Source organism: Somniosus microcephalus, chromosome 1 (assembly GCF_052327205.1).
Source record: "Somniosus microcephalus isolate GS21.2 chromosome 1, FLI_Smic_1.0, whole genome shotgun sequence".
Lineage (NCBI taxonomy): Eukaryota > Metazoa > Chordata > Chondrichthyes > Squaliformes > Somniosidae > Somniosus > Somniosus microcephalus.
The window spans coordinates 415,319,296-415,341,082 of NC_140987.1; positions in this window are offsets into that span (position 1 = coordinate 415,319,296).

The following is a 21,787-nucleotide window of genomic DNA, read 5'->3' on the forward strand; positions in this document are numbered from 1 at the left end:
TTACCATTGCTGTCCAGAACGGGGTCGGCCTCTCCAGTGGCGACAGGACTGATCACCCAGCCTGCCACAATCCTCTGGATGCACTCTTCAAGATTGCTGAGGGGTTGCAGCTGAGGCCGCCCTCACCCGTCTGTTGCTGCTGTCTCCTATTATGAGATAGCTTGGCCTGCAAGTAAAAGGGCGGCGTCTGAGTAAATATACAGCCATGGTCTTGCCTGATGTACCTCCCACAGGTGAATAGCCCTTACTGTACACAGCCATGGTCTTGCCTGATGTGCCTCCCATAGATGAATAACCCTTACTATATGCAAAGTGTAGAATGTGCGTGTGTGTTTCATGAGAGGGCCATAGGTGTTGGATGAGTGTTGGGCATTGGGGTTTTAAGACCCTCTGGCCATAGAGTGAGGTTGAGATGGATGGAGAGTATTGAAAAAAAGTCACTCACCCTGACGACCCGAGTGAGGTCGTTGAATTTTTTTCGACATTGAGTATGGGTCCTGGGCACCATGTTCCTGGAGGAGACGCTCTGAGCCACCTCCCTCCACACTCTTCTGTACTCGCGCGGCAAAGACCTCCTGCCACTCTCAGGGTAGAGTATTGATCTTCTGCGCTCCACCGCGCCAACCAGAGCCTCCAAGGCTCGCTCGCTGAAGCGCTGTGCTCACTCCCTGGCCCTCTCCATAGTCCTTGTCTGCAAGATTTAGGCACAGGTCTCTCCAGGCCGAGATTCAAGGCTCCAATGATCAGGGTGTGGCTGGAGAGCAAGATTGACCCTCCCCTTTAAGAACTGTCCGGCGCCAATGTGTCTGTGTTCCATGGCTAACTGACATCACCTGCGCTGCGCCCGCGCTCTTAGTTAGCACCTCGCTCCTCGACCTTTGCGCCTTAAGAGAGGTGTGTAGCATCCGATTTAGCGCTCTAATCAACTCCGGGGGTGTTAAAAGCCAAGTTTGCAGTCGGAGGCGATAATTAGCGCCAGGCGCTAAACTTTGCGCACGGCTGATAATCGCGCCCCAAACGGGGCGATACTGAATTTTTCCCCCATTCTGTTAGATAGTGCTGTGCAAGTTAATGTGTTTATCATTATGTCACAGAGTTGCAATGATTTTGACATTTGTGCTATTGCTTGTGGTTTTTGTAAAAGATGATTGTGCAATTACATTTGCTTTTAACCAGCTGAGCATATATATTGATACAGGCTGTTTGGACTGTGAAATTAGTTTTTTTGCCCTCCTCTCCTAAAGGTACTACTCCTGATGCAATACAATTCCATGGGCAACAGCAGCCCTCCAGAACTTTGCCCAGTTGGTCATTCTTTGTGTGTCCGCTTAGGCAATGAGGGTAGAATTTCCGTGGGGGTGCTCCTGATTGCTAATCTTCCACCAGAGTTATGGAAGGCAGAGAGCCTGGAGAAGAAGCTTACACAGCTGTTTATTCTGGGATTTCCACGGAGTTTATGGCAGGCGATTGGGAAAACTCCCCACAGAAATTTGACCTTTCAGTGTTGGCAGGCCATTTGACCATGGGGGTCATCAAAGTGATCACTATCCTATCCTCACCGACACTTGTCAACAGGTCATTGGATAGTGATCCAGAAACTCTGTCTGATTCCTCCTTCCTTAGTCCAAGGATACTGAAACCAATTGTAGCACCCCAACTGATGTCCAGCTGAGATCAACGACTCAGCACATACCAAGAACTGATCTCATCTGTATGGACTTAATCCTACACTGGCCTTTGGAAAATCTACTTGGTTTGTGAAATTTTAATAATAAGTTGTAATGGGATAGAGAGAAAGATAATCTGGTTTGACAAAGGTCAGAATTTTTGCTCCAAGTTATCATATGAACAAGAATTGTTTCATCTGGGAGACAAAAAGTTAGCATGCAGGTACAGCAAGTAATTAGGAAGGCAAATGGAATGTTGGCCTTTATTGCAAGAGGGATGGAGTATAAAAGTAGGGAAGTCTTACTACAACTGTACAGGGCGTTGGTGAGACCACACCTGGAGTACTGCATACAGTTTTGGTCACCTTATTTAAGGAGGGATACACTTGCATTGGAGGGTGTTCCGCAAAGCTTCACTAGGTTAATTCCTGAGATGAGGGGGTTGTCTTATGAAGAAAGGTTGAGCAGGTTTGGCCTATACTCATTGGAGTTTAGAAGAATGAGGTGATCTTCCCGAAACATAAGATTCTGAGGGGGATTGACAGGGCAGATGCAGAGAGGATGTTTCCCCTCGTGGGGGAATCTAGAACTAGGGGGCATAGTTTCAGAGTAAGGGGTCACCCATTTAAAACAGAGATGAGGAGGAATTTCTTCTCTGAGGGTCATGAATCTTTGGAATTCTCGACCCCAGAGAGCTGTGGAGGCTGGGTCATTGAATATATTTAAGGTGGAGACAGACAGATTTTTGAATGGTAAGGGAGTCGAGGGTTATGGGGAGCAGGTAGGAAAGTGGAGTTGAGGCCAAGATCAGATCAGCCATGATCTTATTGAATGGCGGAGCAAGCTCGAAGGGCCAGATGGCCTACTCCTGCTCTTATTTCTTATGTTTTTATGTTCTTAACTTGATACAATTTAATAACTGGAAGACAGAACGTGTAGGATTAGGATAACTGGGAAATGGAGGGGAGGCCCTATCTTTGGAGACTAAAATGAAATCTTAATATCTGTATAGTACCAATATATTATATTAGAGGTGTCCACATTATGATCCACATTCCCTAGATAGCCAGCCAGGGAAGCAATATGCGATGTTCCTGAGATTACTTACTGCTTGTACCTCTTGGGTTAGATTCTCGCGCTTACTTTCTGCATTCTTCCCTGTTGCCATGGTGAAACTGTCATTTAAATTACATTGTGTGATTAAAGGAGAGGGTCAGTGTGCACCTGTGGTCAGCAAAACTTTGGGGAGAAGAGAGACAGAGATTGAGACACCTGGGGAAGGGGGCACAGGCTGAACACCTTGGCTGTGAAATTCGATAGGTTAGCGCCTCCCGTTGGCACCTGGCGGGGCACTAACGAGGCACTAAGGGGTTAGCGCCCAACTGCGGTGAATCCAACGGTGCACGTGACCTTCAGTGGCGAATTAGCGTTGGCGCTAACAGTTAGCGTCTAAGCCTCTAGCGCCTCTCACATGGTGACATCAATGCGTGTGTAACGGACCCGATGCAAAATTGCCTTTCACCCCTACTTTAGCGCCTCACGCCGAAAATGCCAGTAAGTGGAGGCGTTGTGCACTCAGAAGTGCGCTGCAGGAGCAGTAATTAAAAGGAATGCTTCCATGTTGCTTGAACCTCACGAAAATGGTGTTTTCAGTGATCGCACCATTTATTACTTGCACCAGCCTGCTGCCTGCGCAGAATTTTTTTACACCTTTTCCTCAAACATCTCCAAATGCTGCGCTGTCTGAATGTGATGGGGGCTGCAATGGCAGTTGTCCAGTTCGCCTTGAAAAACACCACTAATGACTATGAGGTTATACAGCGTGATTGATCCTTCCCTTCAAGAGATGGAAGCAGCCTGTATGATTAAAGAGTGCCGTTTGGACTGCGCATGACCTTCTTTATCACTCTGCTGGTCGTCCCCGCTCTCGGAGGTTAACGCCCTAAGTTAGGAGTGTAACGCTTGCTTTAGCGCTCCACTTCCCTCTTGGAGCGCTAACAATTAATTTTGCGGGAGACGACAGTGATTAGCGCCTGGCGTTAATTCTTCAACTTTTAATGTTTTAGCACTCCAAACGCGGCTATACCGAATTTCTCCCCCCTTGACTTTACTACAACAACAACAACTTGTATTTATATAGCACCTTAAACGTAGTAAAACGTCCCAAGGTGCTTCACAGGAGGTTATAAAACAAAATTTGACACCAAGACACAGAGATATTAGGGCAGATGACCAAAGCTTGGTCAAAGAGGTAGGTTTTAAGGAGCATCTCAAAGGAGGAAAGAGAGGCAGAGAGTTTAGGGAAGGAATTCCAGAGCTTAGGGCCTTGGCAGCTGAAGGTACGGCCATCAATGGTGGATTGATTCAAATCAGGGATAATCAAAAGGCCTGAATTAGAGGAGCACAGATTTCTCAGAGGGTTGTGGGGCTGGAGGAGATTACAGAGATAGGGAGGGGCTAAAAATGTCATTTTAGTCTCCAAAGATAGGGCCTCCCCTCCATTTCCCAGTTATTCTACTCCTCCACATTTCGGCTTCCAATTATTAAGTTGTATCAAGTTAAATCTCCCATGTAACGAAACTCCATTCCCATCTGTAGTATATGCACCCAACAGAGATAGAAACATAGAAGATAGGAGCAGGAGTAGGCCATTCGGCCCCTCGAGCCTGCCCCACCATTCAATGCGATCATGGCTGATCATCCAAATTCAGTACCCGGTCCCTGCTTTCTCCCCATACCCCTTGATCCCTTTAGCCTTAAGAAATATATCCAACTCCTTCTTGAATATATTTAATGAAATGGCCTCCACCGCCTTCTGTGGTAGAGAGTTCCACAGGTTCACCACTCTCTGGGTGAAGAAATTCCTCCTCATTTCTGTCGTAAATGGCTTACCCCTTATCCTTAGACTGTGTCCCCTGGTTCTGGACTCCCTGCCATCGGGAACATCCTTCCTGCATCTAGTCTGTCCAGTCCTGTCAGAATTTTATGTTTCAATGAGATCACCTCTCATTCTTCTAAACTCCAGCGAGTACAAGTCCAATCAACCCAATCTCTCCTCATACGTCATTCCTGCCATCCCAGGTATCAGCCTGGTGAATCTTTGCTGAACTCCTTCCATGGCAAGAACATCCTTCCTCAGATAAGGTGACCAAAACTGCACACAATACTCAAGGTGTGGTCTCACCAAGGCCCTGTACAACTGCAGCAAGACATCCTTGTTCCTGTACTCAAACCCTCTCGCTACGAAGGCCAACATACCATTTGCCTTCTTAACCGCCTGCTGCACCTGCATGCTTACCTTCAGCGACTGGTGCACAAGGACACCCAGGTCTCGTTGCACATCCCCTTCTCCCAATCTATTGCCATTCAGATAATAATCTGCCTTCCTGTTTTTGCCACCAAAGTGGATAACCTCACATTTATCCACGTTATATTGCATCTGCCATGTTTCTGCCCAATCACCCAACCTGTCCAAATCATCCTGGAGTTTCTCGACATCCTCCTCACAGCATACACGCCCACCCAGCTTTGTGTCGTCTGCAAATTTGGAGATATTACATCTAGTTCCCTTGTCCAGATCATTTATATATATTGTGAATAGCTGGGGTCCAAGGACCGATCCCTGCGGTACCCCACTAGTCACTTCCTGCCATTCGGAAAAAGACCCGTTTATTCCAACTCTTTGCTTTCTGTCTGGTTCTCTATCCAAGTCAATACTTTGCCCCCAATCCCATGTGCCTTAACTTTACATGCTAATCTCTTATGCGGGACCTTATCGAAGGCCTTCTGAAAGTCCAGATACACCACATCCACTGGTTCTCCCTTATCTATTTTACCAGTTACATCCTCAAAAAAAGATCCATGACACACAAGGATGAGAGGTTTGGACACCCGGGCTTGTACCTTTTAGTTGGGTCTTTGTCACAAACTAGCCATTCCCAGGCTACTGAGAGAACAGAATACATGATGATAAAGCAGGATTCCCCTCTGATTACCCAATGTACCAATCAGCACCAGGCTGCACTTCTGACTGAGACTGATGGCGGCTGATCTGTGGACTTCTGAGGTATATCAGAAAGGGATTTAAGGAGGCCTCAAAGCCTCCTTGAAAAGGTGCAACATCCCCACTGACACCTGGGAATCCCTGGCCCAAGACCGCACAAAGTGGAGGAGAAGCATTCGGGAAGGTGCCGAACACCTCGAGTCTCTCCGCCGGAAGCAAGCGGAAGCCAAGCGCAAGGAGCGCACGTCAACCCAAGCACCCCACCCACCTGCCCCTTCAACCACCATCTGCCCCACCTGTGACAGAGACTGTAGGTCTCGCATTGGGCTCATCAGTCACCTGAGAACTCATTTTTTAACGTGGAAGCAAGTCATCCTCGGTTCCGAGGGACTGCGTAAGAAGAGAAGGGAGTAATACGAAGTATAGATTTGAACTATGCAAGTTGATATTACACAGGAAGCTGGAATCAGCAAAAGTAGCATATTTTCCACAATCATTCCATCTTAATACAACTGTGCTCCCACTCGCCCTTGGTTCAGTGGCTTTAAGTAATAATTAGCTGAGCCATCCAGAATGGGAAGGTCCCAGGTTTTATGCTGGGTTAGTTGACCTGTTAACAGTAGGGATGCCAAAAATGGTATCAATGCGCCTGAATTGTGGAAGGAAAATTGGCCATCCACGATAGAAATCCAGCCATCAGCTGGATGTGTTAGAATGTGGAGTGAGGGCACGTTCATGACCTGCAATGATGCCACCCATGAATGAATAGCCTGCTGATGCTCACTGTCAAGGCCATGAATAATGACCACTTGGGCAAGGTACCAGAAGACATCGAGAAGCACTGGAACCATACACCTAAAAAGGGGTAATTTTTTCAGAAAAAGAGGGGAGAAGATTGGCAAGAAAAATAACACCAAATGAATCTGACCATAATTATGAGGGTACAAAACTGTAGCGCTGATTCTCTGACCTGCGCTTCCTTCTGTCATGGCTTCCCACTGGTTGCAAGGGACAAGTGAAGTGTCTTAAAAGCTCAGTGTGTTCTAGTATTTTGACATGGTGGCATTATGTGATAGTGAAATCAGATTTACTATATTCTAAAGGAACTAGATAAAAGTGGCTTTTGAAGCGACTATGTTTTTGTTGCACAGTAAATGGTACCACGTATCCGAATAGGCTCTTTACTTATCAAATCCTCTCACTGGCTAAACCAGTAAATAAGGATTTTATGAAGAAATTTGTGCCCAGCATGCTTTGTAACTATGTTAGTGAATGCTAAACTCTTGTGCGACTTCAAATACATGGAAAATAATAGTGAATTCTTTGAATTATAATGCAGTAATGCAATATTGGATTTGAGTTGACATTGTAAACCCAAGAGTGAAGGTCAAGTGATTCATGTTGATTGTCTGAACTCCCAGATTGAATTCACTGTCTTGAATTCACTGAAAAGTGTTTGTCATTGCCTGTAGGAGTTATAAGGCAGGGAATTTTTTTTACAATTATTTTTCTTATCATTGTCATTTCAAGATCCGATGTAACATGAAGGGATACCAATTTATGAATTAAGGACAGGTGGGATATTGGATTTTTGATGTGCGACCTGAGTGAATGCTACATTTATGACATGAGGAAAGCAGTTGCATGCAATTCAGTGTGGATAAATGTAAAATAATGGCCCAGAAATTAGGATGGAGGGCTTGCCGCGCGTGCAAGCCCCCGATGTGCACTTACCCGGCGCGCCGACAGCTGAAGCCTGGGACTGCTTGGAATTCCTGTCACTGGCCTGGTTCAGCTGTCGGCGTGATGTGCTTGCCTGATCCAGCGGCGTAGTTAGTGCGATGTGCTGGCTGGGATCAGGTGAGCACTGTGCAGCCAATCAGGGGAGGGGAAACTTCATTCATGAGTTTGATAGTAAGAACTGTCAAACTCATGAAAACTACGGGCACCCAAAACACTACTTAAACTTTAAATAAAATTTTTAAAAACATCCCACTAATTAAATGAACTATAAATAACTTTAAAAAACTATTTTAAAACAATTAATCAAATTTTTGAAAAAAATAATTTTTTAAGAAATCAGGTCTAAAAATAAACTTACCTTACTGTAAAGTCCTTAAAAACAATAAAGCTGTGGAAAAAATGTTATAATTTTAAATAATAGACCACTTACCTTAAAGAATCAAGTCCTTACGTCTCCTTTTTATATTTCTAAAAAGTTCAGGCCCTTACACACGGGCAAACCTGTCAAAAAGAAGGAAGTTCAACGCGTGCGCGCAGAGTTCTGCGCGCACGCGTTGGACCTCTGAACCCCTTGGAGGAAATGCCGGTTTCCTGCGCATGCGCTGTGCATGCTGAAATCCGGCACTTCCAACGGGCCCACGCGTGAGTACCCCGTCCGTACTCGCGCGTTGGGACCGGAATTACTGGCCCAATGAGTTGGAGGAAGGAATGAAAGAGGGGAATGTCTACAGGTACTGATCAGTAAATTTATCTGAGGGTTTTAGTGGATAAATCTATGGAACATTCAGCTAAGTGTCAGGACACAGTAGAAAAGGCATATATGCTGCTACAGGAAATTAGTGGAGTAATGGAGTTTAAATCAGAAGAACCTATATTCTTGCTGTCTAAATTGGGAGTGATTGCAAGGTGCTAATCTAGAGTTCAGTTTGTGATGAACCAAGGGAATGAAAACTAAGTTATGATAGTCAACTGAACCCAAGATCAGATTACCACCTTAAAATTATGCAAGGGTCTCAATCGTGGCCCAGGATCTGCTGGGAAAATAACAGCCAGGTCACGGCGCTTTGTGGTGAGGAAGAGACATGGTGTGCGTTGCGAATCACCACAAATTGCTGGACAATTTGCCATTAGCTTCGCAAAAAACAGGAGCTTACTGTCAACCACTCTGAGTGTCAGGAAATTGCTGGATTGGCCGTCAATATGAATTAAACTCACCGCAGAAAGTTAGGGCTGTGATTTCACGCCGTAAGGACCCTGTTAATGGGATGATTTATGGTCCTGACACGCTACTGAACCTTGGAGGCCCAGAAAGGGAATAGTTGAAACTGTGGAGCCTCACTCTTGCAGGTAGTAGACTTTCTAAATTTTAATTTTATTTCTTGCTTTCCTTTCTGTCTCTCTTTTTCCTCTTTAATGCGTTCTTTTTTTCCTCTCTTTATTTTTCTGTCTGTATCTAATTTGATTCTAATTCACCCAATTTCCTTTACCGCCATTTGCTCTGTTTCTTTCGCTATCCTTAAATTTCACTGGCTGAAGAGATAGACTGTCCCGTCGTTCACCAAGGTCCCAGGTGACCTCGCCGTGCTCTTATTAACTTGCACTTTCAGCATTGTGTGGCGCAAAAATAATTGGAGCTGAAGGGTGAGGGAAAAAATCCAACTCCTGGCGCTCACCGCGAGATGCCCTGCTCCAACATAATGTTTCAACTTTTGACATCCAGTAATGTTAAGCCAGTTATACTGTGACATTTAGCAAGGTTTTATTTGAAATAATTATTTGGTGTTTGCTTGCTCGCCTGATCTTTTTGTTATGCAGATTGTGTAGTTTCATGGTTTGGCTTCAGATTGTGGAAAGGAACTGTACAGCCTTCTGAGATTTTCAATCAAAGACAAATACTCCACCTAAAACTTCTAATGTAAAAATGGTCGCAAAATGACCAACTAAACAGATTCATTGAATGCTGGAAAACAGAGTAACTTTTTTCATACGATGATTTTTGTTCTATCAGGGAAGTTGGTCATAACTACTTTTTTTCCTCTAAGCAATTTTCTCCGCCCTCTCTTGAAGATGCTGGCTTTTGCTGAGGAACGGTTCCATGAGCGATGACAGCCTCTGGTCTCCTCACCAAATGACCATTCTTCATAAGTCAGCAGGCTATTCCACTCTGGAGGGTATCACAGGCGCTCCTTGTCTGATGTCCACACACACACACACAGTCTCTTTGCACTCCCCAAGCTAAGTGTAGTGCCCCAACTAAAATCAGCTATCTTAGCCTATACTAAAGATTGAACCTGGTCTGAAAGGCTTTTGTGTTTCCCTGGACAATGTCTTTACCTACTGGGCTCTTGTGGGTACTGTTACCTCCGTGTATAATAAGACACAGACTGCAGAGAATGGTACAACAGGTGTTTACTCAACGTGGCTCACACTGCAACTGAACTGTACAGATTACTACTCAGTGTTATATACAGGTGTGGTCACTGCCGCTACTGCAGTATACATGAGCTGTAAAACATAGTTCCCCCCCTTATAAAGGTATATACATAACAATTCCTCCCCTTTTAGATTAACAGTACCATAACACTCATTTAACAATTAAATATCAAACTAATTACAATTAACACTTTTAACATGCAACATTAGCTGAAAATAGTCTATTTATAAATTCAGTCTTTGGGGAGGCTTCCTGATCCTTTCTGGATAGTGCCTTTCCCGAGTGTCTTGCTCTTGGTGCGGAGGCGATTCTGGCCCCCTGTCGTCGGTTGGTTCATCAGCTTCCGATGTTACTGTTTCTGGGGTAGATGCGACCTGTACGTCGGGTTCATCACCAGGTACGTATGGGCGAGGCATGGGGTTGACTTGTTCCTGTGACTCTCGGATCTGGTCAGCATGGCGTCTCACAATGCTCTCCCCAGCGTCCACTGTGTACATTAGTGGCCCCGGCCGTGTGCATATCGTTCCTGGCTGCCATTTTTCTGTTCGGTAGTCGTGGGCCAAGACTGGTTGCCCTACATTGAAGCTCCTTGTTGGCTTCTCATGGATGTGCTGGAATTGCTTACCCTCAACATCTCTTCGTATGTTTGGTCTGAGCAAATCCAGGTGAGATCTTAACGTTCGGTTAAAGAACATCATGGCTGGGGCCTGGTTGGTGACTGCATGTCTCGCATTCCGGTAGGCGAACAGGAAATTGTCCACCTTGTGCTGCAGCGGAATGTTGTCATTGTACATAGCCTTTATTGCCTTCTTAAAGGTTTGTATGAACCTCTCAGCCAATCCATTTGTGGCTGGATGATACGGGACGGATGTGTAATGCCTTACCCCATTCTTTTTCAAGAAACTCCGGAACTCTTCGGACACAAACTGTGGTCCGTTATCGGAGCAAATCTGTTCTGGCAAGCCATTCCTGGCAAAAATGGTCCATAGGACTGCAATAGTTTTCTCCGTGGTGGTGGAGGACATTTTGATGACCTCAGGCCATTTCGAGTGCGCATCCACGGCTATTAAAAACATTGAGTCCATGAATGGACCAGCAAAATCAATATGCACCCATTGCCATGGAGATGAGGGCCACTCCCATGGGTGTAGAGGGGCCTGTGGTGGTGCATTTTGGACTTTCTGGCATCCTGAGCAGCTCTTGGTCAAGTCCTTGATTTGTTTATCGATTCCCGGCCACCACACATAAGCCCTGGCTAGGCTTTTCATTTGTACGCCTCCCAGATGACCCTCATGAAGCTCATTGAGCACTCTATCCCTTAACTTGGGTGGAATTACCACTCGGGATCCACACATCAAGGTCCCCCGGCACACTGACAGCTGTTCTCTCCTTGTCGAGAATGCTGGCAACAGTGAGTCACCATGTGCTGGCCATCCCTTCACCGTCAAATCATATACCCGAGACAGTGTCGGGTCATTTCGGGTTTCCTTTTCGATACAAGCATTAGTTACCGGTAGGTATTCAACTATAGTCGAATGGAATATTTCGACAGGATCCACTGCTGGTGCTTCCTCCGCAGTAGGCAGTGGCAGGCGTGATAGCCCATCAGCATTTCCATGCTGTTTCGTGCCCTTATATTCAATCTCATAGTGGTGCGCCCCTAGAAAAAGTGACCATCTTTGTAGTCGTTGCGCAGTCATCACCGGAACACCCTTCTTCGGATTAAAAATGGAGACAAGAGGCTGGTGGTCAGTCAGCAAGGTGAATTTCTGCCCGTGCAGATAGTGATTGAACTTTTTCACTCCCCACACTAGGCTGAGGGCCTCCCTGTCAATCTGGGCGTAGTTACGCTCGGCTGAGGTTAGTGATCGTGACGCGAAGGCTATTGGCCTCTCTGAGCCGTCCGAGAATTTGTGCGATAGCACCGCTCCAATGCCGTAGGGTGACGCATCACATGCCAACCAAATTGGTAATGCTGGGTTGTAATGGGTCAATACCTCTTTCGATGTGATTAGTGTTTTGCTCTTCTGGAAAGCTCGTCTACATTCGTCACTCCACTTCCATGGCACCCCAGTTTGCAGTAGGGTGTTCAGTGGGTGTAGTATTGTAGACAGATTTGGCAAGAACTTGTGGTAGTAGTTTACCAGCCCGAGGAACGACCTCAGTTGTGACACATTTTCCGGTGCTGGAGCCTTGACTACTGCCTCAATCTTCTCTGGGGACTTATGTAACCCCTCTATCGATAACGTGGCCACAATACGAGATCTGTTTTCTAAAAAACTCGCATTTGGGGCGGTTTGCTCGGAGCCCATATTCCTGCAATCCAGTGAGCACCTGCTCCAGGTTGGCGAGGTGATCATTGTCATTTTCGCCCGTGACCAGGATGTCGTCCAAATAACACTGGGTCCCTGGGATCCCTTGCAGGACTTGTTCCATTGCCCTCTGCCAAATAGCCGGAGCTGATGCTACCCCGAATACCAGCCGATTGTATTGGTAGAGACCTTTATGGGTGTTGATTGTGAGGTATTTTTTTGATGCTTGTTCTACCTCCATTTGCAGATACGCCTGGGCCAGATCAATCTTAGTGAAGCGTTTCCCTCCAGATAGCGAGGCGAAAATATCTTCAATCCGCGGAAGTGGATATTGTACGGTGTGAAGGACCGGGTTCACTGTTACCTTAAAGTCCCCACAGATGCGAACCTTCCTTGGTTCCCCAGGCGTGCTCAACGACTTTTTCATCACAGGGACGATGGGTGTAGCCCACTCGCTCCAGTCTACCTTGGACAGTACACCTGAACGTTCCAAACTCTCCAGCTCTGCTTCAACGGCTGGGCGGATCGTATAAGGTACCGGTCTTGCCTTAAAAAATTTTGGGCTTGCGTTTTCTTCAATTTTAATCATCGCTGTCATGCCTTTTAGTGTTCCGAGTCCTTGCTGGAACACTTTTCACATCAGTTAGGATCTTTGACAGTTGCCCAGGTGTGACGTCGTCATCCTTTTTGTCAGCCACAGTCAGTGCCTGTATGGAATGCCAATCCAGTTGTATTTTCCGGATCCCTTCACGTCCCAGTAATGGTGGTCCTCCATCTTGCAATACATACAGGTCTAGTTTTGGTGTTTCCTTACCGTTATATATAACGGTCACCCTTATTTTTCCTTTGGGGTAGACTTTTTGCCTCGTGTACGTCTTCAAAATAATTTTTGTGTCTCTCAAGGGTATGTGTGAGAATAGCCGCTCGTAGTCCCGTCGGTTTATGACTGTTAGGGCTGATCCTGTGTCCAATTCCATCTTTACCTGGACTCCTGCTATCTTGAGAGTGACCCAAATGGTTCGGTGATCCTCCGTTGTGATCACATTATGTAGTTTCAGACAACTCAGTTCCCTGCTTTCGGAGTCGTTATCACTCTTTTGTTCGTCTGAACTATTCTCCGTCATCTTATGTACCTTCTGGTACTTTCCTTTGGTAGGTTTCTTATTGCTGGTTTTCTTTCCCGACCTACAGACTCGTGCTATGTGTCCTACTTTTCCACACTGTCTGCACACTTTGTCTTTGAACCAGCAATCAATCTGGTCGTGTGTTGTTCTGCCGCAGTGATAGCACTTCTCTGTTCCATATGACATTTCGTTTGTGCCATATTCTTGTGGTCTCTGTTGTATCTCTGCAGTGCCCCGTGCTGCTGCTTCATATGATACCGCAATGCTGAAAGCCTTTTCCAGCGTAAGGTCCTTTTCAGATAAAAGCCGTTCCTGGGTTCCTTCACTTTGAAGCCCACACACAAACTTGTCCCTTAAGGTATCTGCCAGTCCCGCTGCAAACTGGCAGTGTTTCGATAGTTTGCGCAGTTCTGTTAAATAATCAGCATTGCTTTCATCCTTATGCTGGGTCCGTTTGTGAAACTTGAATCTTTCTGCTATCAGCAGCGGTGTGGGGTTTAAATGTTCCTTTAGTATCGTTACTATGTCTTCAAAACTCTTTTCCATTGGCTTTGTTGAGGTTACTAGATTTCGTAATAAACCATACGTCTTTGCACCCATTAAATTTAACAAAGGGCAGCACGGTGGCATAGTGGTTAGCACTGTTGCCTCACAGCGCCAGGGACCCGGGTTCGAATCCGGCCTCGGGCGACTGTCTGTGTGGAGTTTGCACATTCTCCCCGTGTTCGCGTGGGTTTCCTCCGGGTGCTCCGGTTTCCTCCCACAGTCCAAAGATGTGCGGGTTAGGTTGATTGGCTATGATAAATTGACCCTTAGTGTTAGGGGGATTAAATACGTGGGGTTACGGGGATAGGGTGGGATATGTGTTGGTGCAGGCTCGATGGGCCGAAATGGCCTCTATCTGCACTGTGGGGTTTCTGTGATTTCTGTGAATACCGACGCTTTCTTATCATCTGACACCCTATTTGCCTTGCAGTACACCTCTATTCGTTCGACATATGTAGTCCAATCTTCGACTTCATTGTCAAATGCGGTGATACTGCCACTCTTCGGCATTTTGGGTGTGGTTTAAAATGGCATCTCCCAATGGCTTAAAATGGCGTCTCCCGTGCTTTCCTTCCTCCCCCGCTGCTGCCGATGCCGCTCCCGGCGGTTCTCGTGGCAATGGCGACGCCCTGTAGGTTTCGCACGCTTCTCCTGTGCTGCTGCCAACACCGCTCTCGGCGGTCCTCGTGGCAATGGCGGTGCCTCGCGGGTTTCTGCGCGTTTCTCTCTCCCTCTCTCCGACGCTGCTCGGCCCCTGAACACCGGCTGCGCCCTGTGAGCTCTGCCCTCTCTCTCTCTCCCCCGTCGACGCTGCTCGGCCCTTTGCTGTGCCGCTCGGTCGGGCTCTAGCCCGCCGCTGTCCAAGAAGTGTCTGCGCACTACCTGTTGCCAGCCCGTTTCGCTGGACCACCTCGACTGGAAAGCCAAGCCTGGCTCTCGACAGCCTCCCCCGCAATTCTCGAGTCTCTGCTGGATGACTGGGCGATTGCCCGTGGTCGATGCCCGAATCTCTGGCCTTGACCTCCAATCCACTGATCTCCAGGAACGAATCCCCGGGAGGTGATGCAGAGTTGCAGGTAGGTTCGAACCTGCCTCGTCGCCAATGTTACGTCCGTGTATAATAAGACACAGACTGCGGAGAACGGTACAACAGGTGTTTACTCAACGTGGCTCACACTGCAACTGAACTGTACAGATTACTACTCAGTGTTATATACAGGTGTGGTCACTGCCGGTACTGCAGTATACATGAGCTGTAAAACATAGTTCCCCCCCTTAAAGGTATATACATTACAGGTACACTGCCACATTTCTGTTTCTGCTTGGAGTGCACTGCTTCACCAGTTGGTATAGTGAACTATTTTCTTCTTTGAGTTTTTGTTTTAACTCTACAAGTATTTATTAAAATGATTAAAACTTGAATTAATGTTAACAATGTTTGCTGCTGTGGAATGGAAATGTTGTATTTACATTAAGGTATTACAATCATTTGTGATTTAATTCTTCAATCCTTACATCATAAAAAGTGGTGTAGAAGTAATTGCTTTTGTTTACAGGATTTCTTCAAGGCCTTGTATGTTAAAATTCCTAAGTATTCAAAGCAAAGCAAATTCAGTTTTTGTTTCCATTTGGACTGTGCTTGCTTCAATGTCCTGGTTCTTTGGTCACTGGCTCCACAGTTCCTGCAAGCTCCCTGATAGTTTAGTTGGTGAAGACCGTGTGTAACTGAGTCACACTGTCCAGAATGCCTCTTGTATTGAATCCTGGCCTATGCTGAGTTAGCTAATCTCAGCAGTTGGAATGCTACAATTGGCCTCAATGTCCCTGGCGTAAGATGGGGAGCAATCAGCCAGGATTCCCACTCCTGGTTGCTATCCAGTTATGTCTGTTGGGAAGTGTGTGTTTCGATGTCAATTGAAGACGGGTTTGGGTTCAATTGTGATGCCTCCCTTGTTGGAATAGCCTACCTGTTTAAGTTCATGCATGAAGAATGGCCTCTTGGGTGAGATACTGAATGGCGGCCAGCACCAATAGAACAACACCGCAGCAAGAGTCTGTCGGTGCCTTAGTTAAAAAAAATGGGAGAAAATGAGAGTGAAACGATCAGCTGTTGGTATTCATGTTGAATACATAAGGCAAAACCTGGAAAATTCTGAGTGAGTTGAAAGGCAAAATGCTGTTGCAGTTGCTGACTGGTTTCATTGTCACCAGTTATTATTAAATGCACCCTTTTTGTTATACATAACTGTGGTGTATGTAACCTGTTCCTCCTTAAGAGAACTTAAGCCTGTTCCACCTTGAGATGTACTACTTTCTCTGGCTGCTGTATATGTAATACCGGTGGTGACCACCGGTATATAAGTACTGCGTAGTGATATTGCTGTTAGTATAGCCCTGACATCCAACTAGTAAAGACCTGTTGAAACGTTATTCTTGTAGTCTGTGTCAGTAATTCATCTTAAATACAACTAGAACACACAGACTTAACAGTGGCGACGAGTCCGATTCTTACCCTGCGGCAGTTTATATCCACGGCGGCTTCGTCCACAGAACGGGCGTCGAAGAGAGGCATCCACCCTCATCACCCTGCTGGAAGACACGTCGCGCGGCAGGCATCGCGAACCCGGAGTGCAGAAGATATCCTGAACTCGAAGCCTCCATCAGCGGCAGTCAGCTATCTTCCTTCTACCTCGGTGGTGGGTAAGCCGGTCAGCGACGCGAGCAGAAAGTCGGCCGCGTTGGCTGTACAGACGGGGAGGGAAGACGGAGGAATAAGGGCGGTGAGATCGATCGCGACCGGAGATAAGGGCCGGGCCGCATTCGGGCCGAAAGGCGCAGCGCGGGGACATCGATCGCGGCTGGTGATAAGGGCCGGGCCGCATTCGGGCCAAAAAGGCGCAGCGTCTGGGGCGACTGAAGGCGTGAGAGCCGCGGTGAAGGCGAACGCAGCCGGTGCTAATAACCGGGCTGCAAGAAGGGCTGCGAGGCGCGACATCGGGGAAGCGCGAATGCCCGAGGGAGCCGCGGTGAAGCGGAGACAGCGTCGGGGGAGTTACTAACCGCTGGGAAAGGGGAGCAGCAGCGGCACGCCAAACGCCATTGCAGCCAGCAGGTGAAGAAGGCGAGCGCGGGAAAGACCGCCAAGCGTGGGAAACCGCCATTTTGTAGGCGGAGGACGAAGACAAGAGCGGGAAGCCGCCATCTTGGAAAAAGGGAAATCACTAAAAAAAAAATTGCAACGATGCCTAAACATGGGAACATTAATACCTTTGATAGCGACATCGAAGATTGGGCCACGTATGTAGAACACATACAAAATTATTGTAAAGCAAATAAAATCCCAGATGATGAGAAAGCACTAACTTTATTAAACTTAATGGGTGCGAAGACATACGAGCAATTGAAACACCTTTTATCACCAGATGAACCGGCGGAGAAGACGTTCGAGGAGATTGTTACTGTCCTGAGAAATCATCTAAACCCCACGCCGCTGATGCTAGCGGAACGATTTAAATTTTACAGCAGAAAGCAGCTGAAAGATGAAAGCAATGCTGAATATTTAATGGAATTGCGTAAGCTAGCAAAGTACTGTCAGTTTGGAACGGGACTAACAGATGCGCTAAGAGATAAATTTGTGTGTGGATTATTAAAAGAAGATACACAAAAGCGACTGCTCGAGGAGAATGAGCTGACGCTTGAGAAAGCGGTCACTATGGCAGCATCACACGAAGCCGCAGCGAGAGGCACGGCAGTAATGCAGCTACGGTCACCGGAACTCAGTACAAATCAATTGGTTTTGAGTACTGTAAAATGTTATCGTTGTGGAAAGACAACGCACGATCAGAACCAGTGTTGGTTTAAAAACCAAGAATGCAGAACGTGTGGCAGGCTTGGCCACATAGCTAAAGTATGCCGGTCAGGAAAGAAGACCAGCAACAAAAAGTCACCGCAAGGAAAATACATAAAGGTACACAAGGTGACAAAGAACAGTTCGAACGAACAGAAGTCAGATTCAGGCGCCAGCAGTAATGAACTGGGTAGCTTAAGAGTACACAACGTTGGTAAGGATGCAGATCTCCAGACAATTTGGGTCACCCTTCAGATAGCAGGAGTCCAAGTAAAGATGGAATTGGACACTGGATCGGCATTGACGGTCATGAATAAGAAAGATTACAAAAGGTTATTCCAACATATTCCCCTACGGGATACGGAGATTATATTGAAAACATACACGGGGCAAAGAGTGTACCCCGTCGGAAAGATAGAGGTAAAAGTGGTCCACAAGGGCAAGGAAAGCCAAGTAATGGACTTATGTGCTACCTGAAGGAGGTCCACCACTACTGGGACAGGAGTGGATTAGGAAAATGAATATGGACTGGCACTCCTTAAAGGCACTAACGGTAGATTCCGGGGAAAGAGATGTCAAACCTAAACGATTGTCCAGAATATTGGATGATGCTAAAGAGGTGTTCCAGCAGGGACTGGGAACACTGAGAGGAATTACGGCAAACATCAAGATTGATGAACATGCACAACCAAAATTTTTCAAAGCCAGACCGGTACCCTATGCAATACGACCTGCTGTAGAAGCGGAACTGGAAGCGCTAGAACGTTCAGGTGTACTGTCTAAGGTAGATTGGAGTGAGTGGGCTACGCCCATTGTTCCCGTTATGAAACGTCCTTCGAGCAACAAGCCAGGAGAACCAGGGAAGGTTCGCATCTGTGGAGACTTCAAGATCACCGTTAATCCTCTGCTTCACACGGTGCAGTATCCGCTTCCGCGGATTGAGGATATTTTTGCTTCGTTGTCTGGCGGGAAACACTTCACCAAGATAGACCTGGCGCAGGCGTACTTGCAGATGGAGGTTGAAGAGTCACGTCAGTACCTCACGATCAACACGCATAGAGGTTTGTACCGGTATAATAGGCTGGTTTTTAGAGTGGCATCGGCTCCAGCAATTTGGCAGAGGACCATGGAGCAGGTATTACAGGGAATTCCAGGCACACAATGTTACCTGGACGATATTCTGATTACAGGAGATGGTGATGAAGAACACCTCGCAAACTTGGAACTGGTGCTCAACAGACTGAAAGAGTATGGACTTAGAGTTAATCGGCAGAAATGTGAGTTCTTTCAGAAGCGGATCTCGTACTGTGGTCATGTCATTGACCGGGTAGGGGCTTCATAAGTCTCCTGACAAGATAGAGGCAGTTGTAAAGGCTCCCGCTCCGGATAATGTCTCTCAGTTGAGGTCGTTTCTAGGATTGATTAACTATTACCATAAGTTTCTACCGAATCTATCCATGGTACTGCACCCGCTGAACGCTCTTTTACAGAAGGGGGTACCATGGGAATGGAGAGAAAACTGTAAGAAGGCATTTCGCAAAAGCAAAGAATTGATCACCTCAGAGGAAGTGTTGGCTCACTTCAACCCGACACTGCCTATTCGGTTGGCTTGTGATGCTTCTCCATATGGTATTGGGGCAGTACGCTCACACAAGTTGCCAAATGGCACGGAAAGGCCAGTCGCGTTTGCATCCAGATCATTGACCTCCGCTGAGCGCAACTATGCGCAGATTGATAGGGAGGCTCTCAGCCTTGTATGGGGAGTGAAGAAGTTTAATCATTACCTGCAGGGCCAAAAATTCACACTTCTGACAGACCATCAGCCGTTGGTATCCATTTTTAACCCTAAGAAGGGTGTTTCAGTGATGACAGCACAGAGACTCCAGAGATGGTCCCTTTTCCTAGGGGCACATCAATATCAAATAGAATTCAAAGGTACAAAGCAGCATGGCAATGCTGATGGGCTGTCGTGCCTGCCACTACCTGAAGAAGAAGAGATGACAAAAGTTGACCCTGTTGAGTTATTTCATTCGACCATCATCGAGTGTTTACCAGTCACCAATGCAAGTATTGAAAGAGAAACCAGGAACGACCCGACACTGTCCCGAGTCTACGAGGTGACAGTGAAGGGATGGCCAACACATGGTGATCCTGTTGTTACCGGCATTCTCGGCAAGGCGAGACCAGCTGTCCATCTGCCATGGTACTTTGATGTACGGGACAAGAGTGATTATTCCTTCCAAGTTAAGGGAAAGAGTTCTAAAGGAACTGCATGAAGGTCATCTGGGGGGAGTTAAGATGAAAAGTCTTGCTAGGGTTTATGTATGGTGGCCGGGTATTGACCAACAGATAGAGGAGTTGACGAAAAGCTGCGCTGGGTGCCAAAAAGTGCAAAATGCACCTCCGATCGCACCGCTACACCCATGGGAATGGCCTTCAGCCCCATGGCAACGCGTACATATTGACTTTGTTGGTCCATTCATGGACTCCATGTTTCTAATTGCGGTGGACGCACATTCCAAATGGCCAGAAGTGATCAAGATGAATACCACTACTTCAGAAAAGACAATTGCGGTGTTAAGAACAATATTCGCAAGGAACGGATTGCCAGAACAGATCAGTTCGGACAACGGACCACAGTTCGTGTCGGAAGAATTCCAAAAATTCTTAAAGAAGAATGGGGTGAAACATTATACCTCTGCCCCATATCATCCGGCGACAAACGGGTTGGCCGAGAGATTTGTCCAAACATTCAAAAAGGCAATAAAGGCCATGAACGATGATCAGATTCCGCTACAACACAAGGTGGACAATTTCCTAATGGCATATCGAAACGCCGCTCATGCAGGAACTAACCAAAGTCCTGCCATGATGTTTTATAACAGGAGGTTGCGGTCCAGGTTGGACTTGTTAAAACCAAATGTGCGGAGGGAAGTGGAAAACAAACAGTTCCGGCATATTAATAACAAGACCACTCGAAGTTTCGACGTAGGACAACCAGTGTTGGCAAGGGACTATGGAAACGAAAAATGGCAGTCCGGAACAATTCGGGCCAGACAAGGACCTCTGATGTACACAGTAGATATTGGTAACAATGTGATAAGGCGTCATGCGGATCAACTGGTAGAATCGAGAGCAAGGGTCGAACCCATGGTTGCGACAGAGACAACTGTGGAAGACGTTAATGAACCTGAAGCATCTACCTCGGCAGGGAAGGTACCTGATGATGACGTCCAATACATAGGAAACCAACTAGAGGAGTCACCTCAGCAACAAGAATCAGAGACCACTGAAAGGCGTTATCCAACCCGAATCAGAAGGCCTCCTAAGAGACTGAACCTTTGAACTGTTTATACCTGAAGTTATATATGTATATATGTTATTATGTTATGTTAAATGGGGATATGACTGTTAAGCTAAAAAGGGAGGATTGTGGTGTATGTAACCTGTTCCACCTTAAGAGAACTTAAGCCTGTTCCACCTTAAGAGATGTACTACTTTCTCTGGCTGCTGTATACGTAATACCGGTGGTGACCACCGGTATATAAGTACTGTGTAGTGATATTGCTGTTAGTATAGCCCTGACCTCCAACTAGTAAAGACCTGTTGAAACGTTATTCTTGTAGTCTGTCAGTAATTAATCTTAAATACAACTAGAACACACAGACTTAACAATAACCATTTTTGGAGCTTTGGCTGAAAATGTTGAGGACTCTGGGCCTGAAAGTCTTTACCTTTCATGCGAGAAAATAATCCTAACCACATAAGTCTGCCGAGACTGCAGCGGAAGAGGGCAGAAAATCATCCTGCACCCTGATATGTAGATGTCCCAGCCTCCACTGTAATTTTCCAGGAGTTGGGCCACTCTGTCCACTCCAAACATGGTGCTTTATGTCAGAGAGAGTGGGGCTGGAGAAAGGGATCTCCCTCATGCCCAGCCTTCTTAATGCCAGGTGGTCAGTACACCGGGAACAACTAAGTGGGCCAGCTCTTGGAGGAGCATAAGTGAAGCCCATCACCTTTGTGGGTTATTGTCCCAAATAAAATACCTCTGTGTATTGGTGGTGCTGGTAGCTCAGTAGTGGCTGTCCAGTGGGGCACCTCCAGCCCC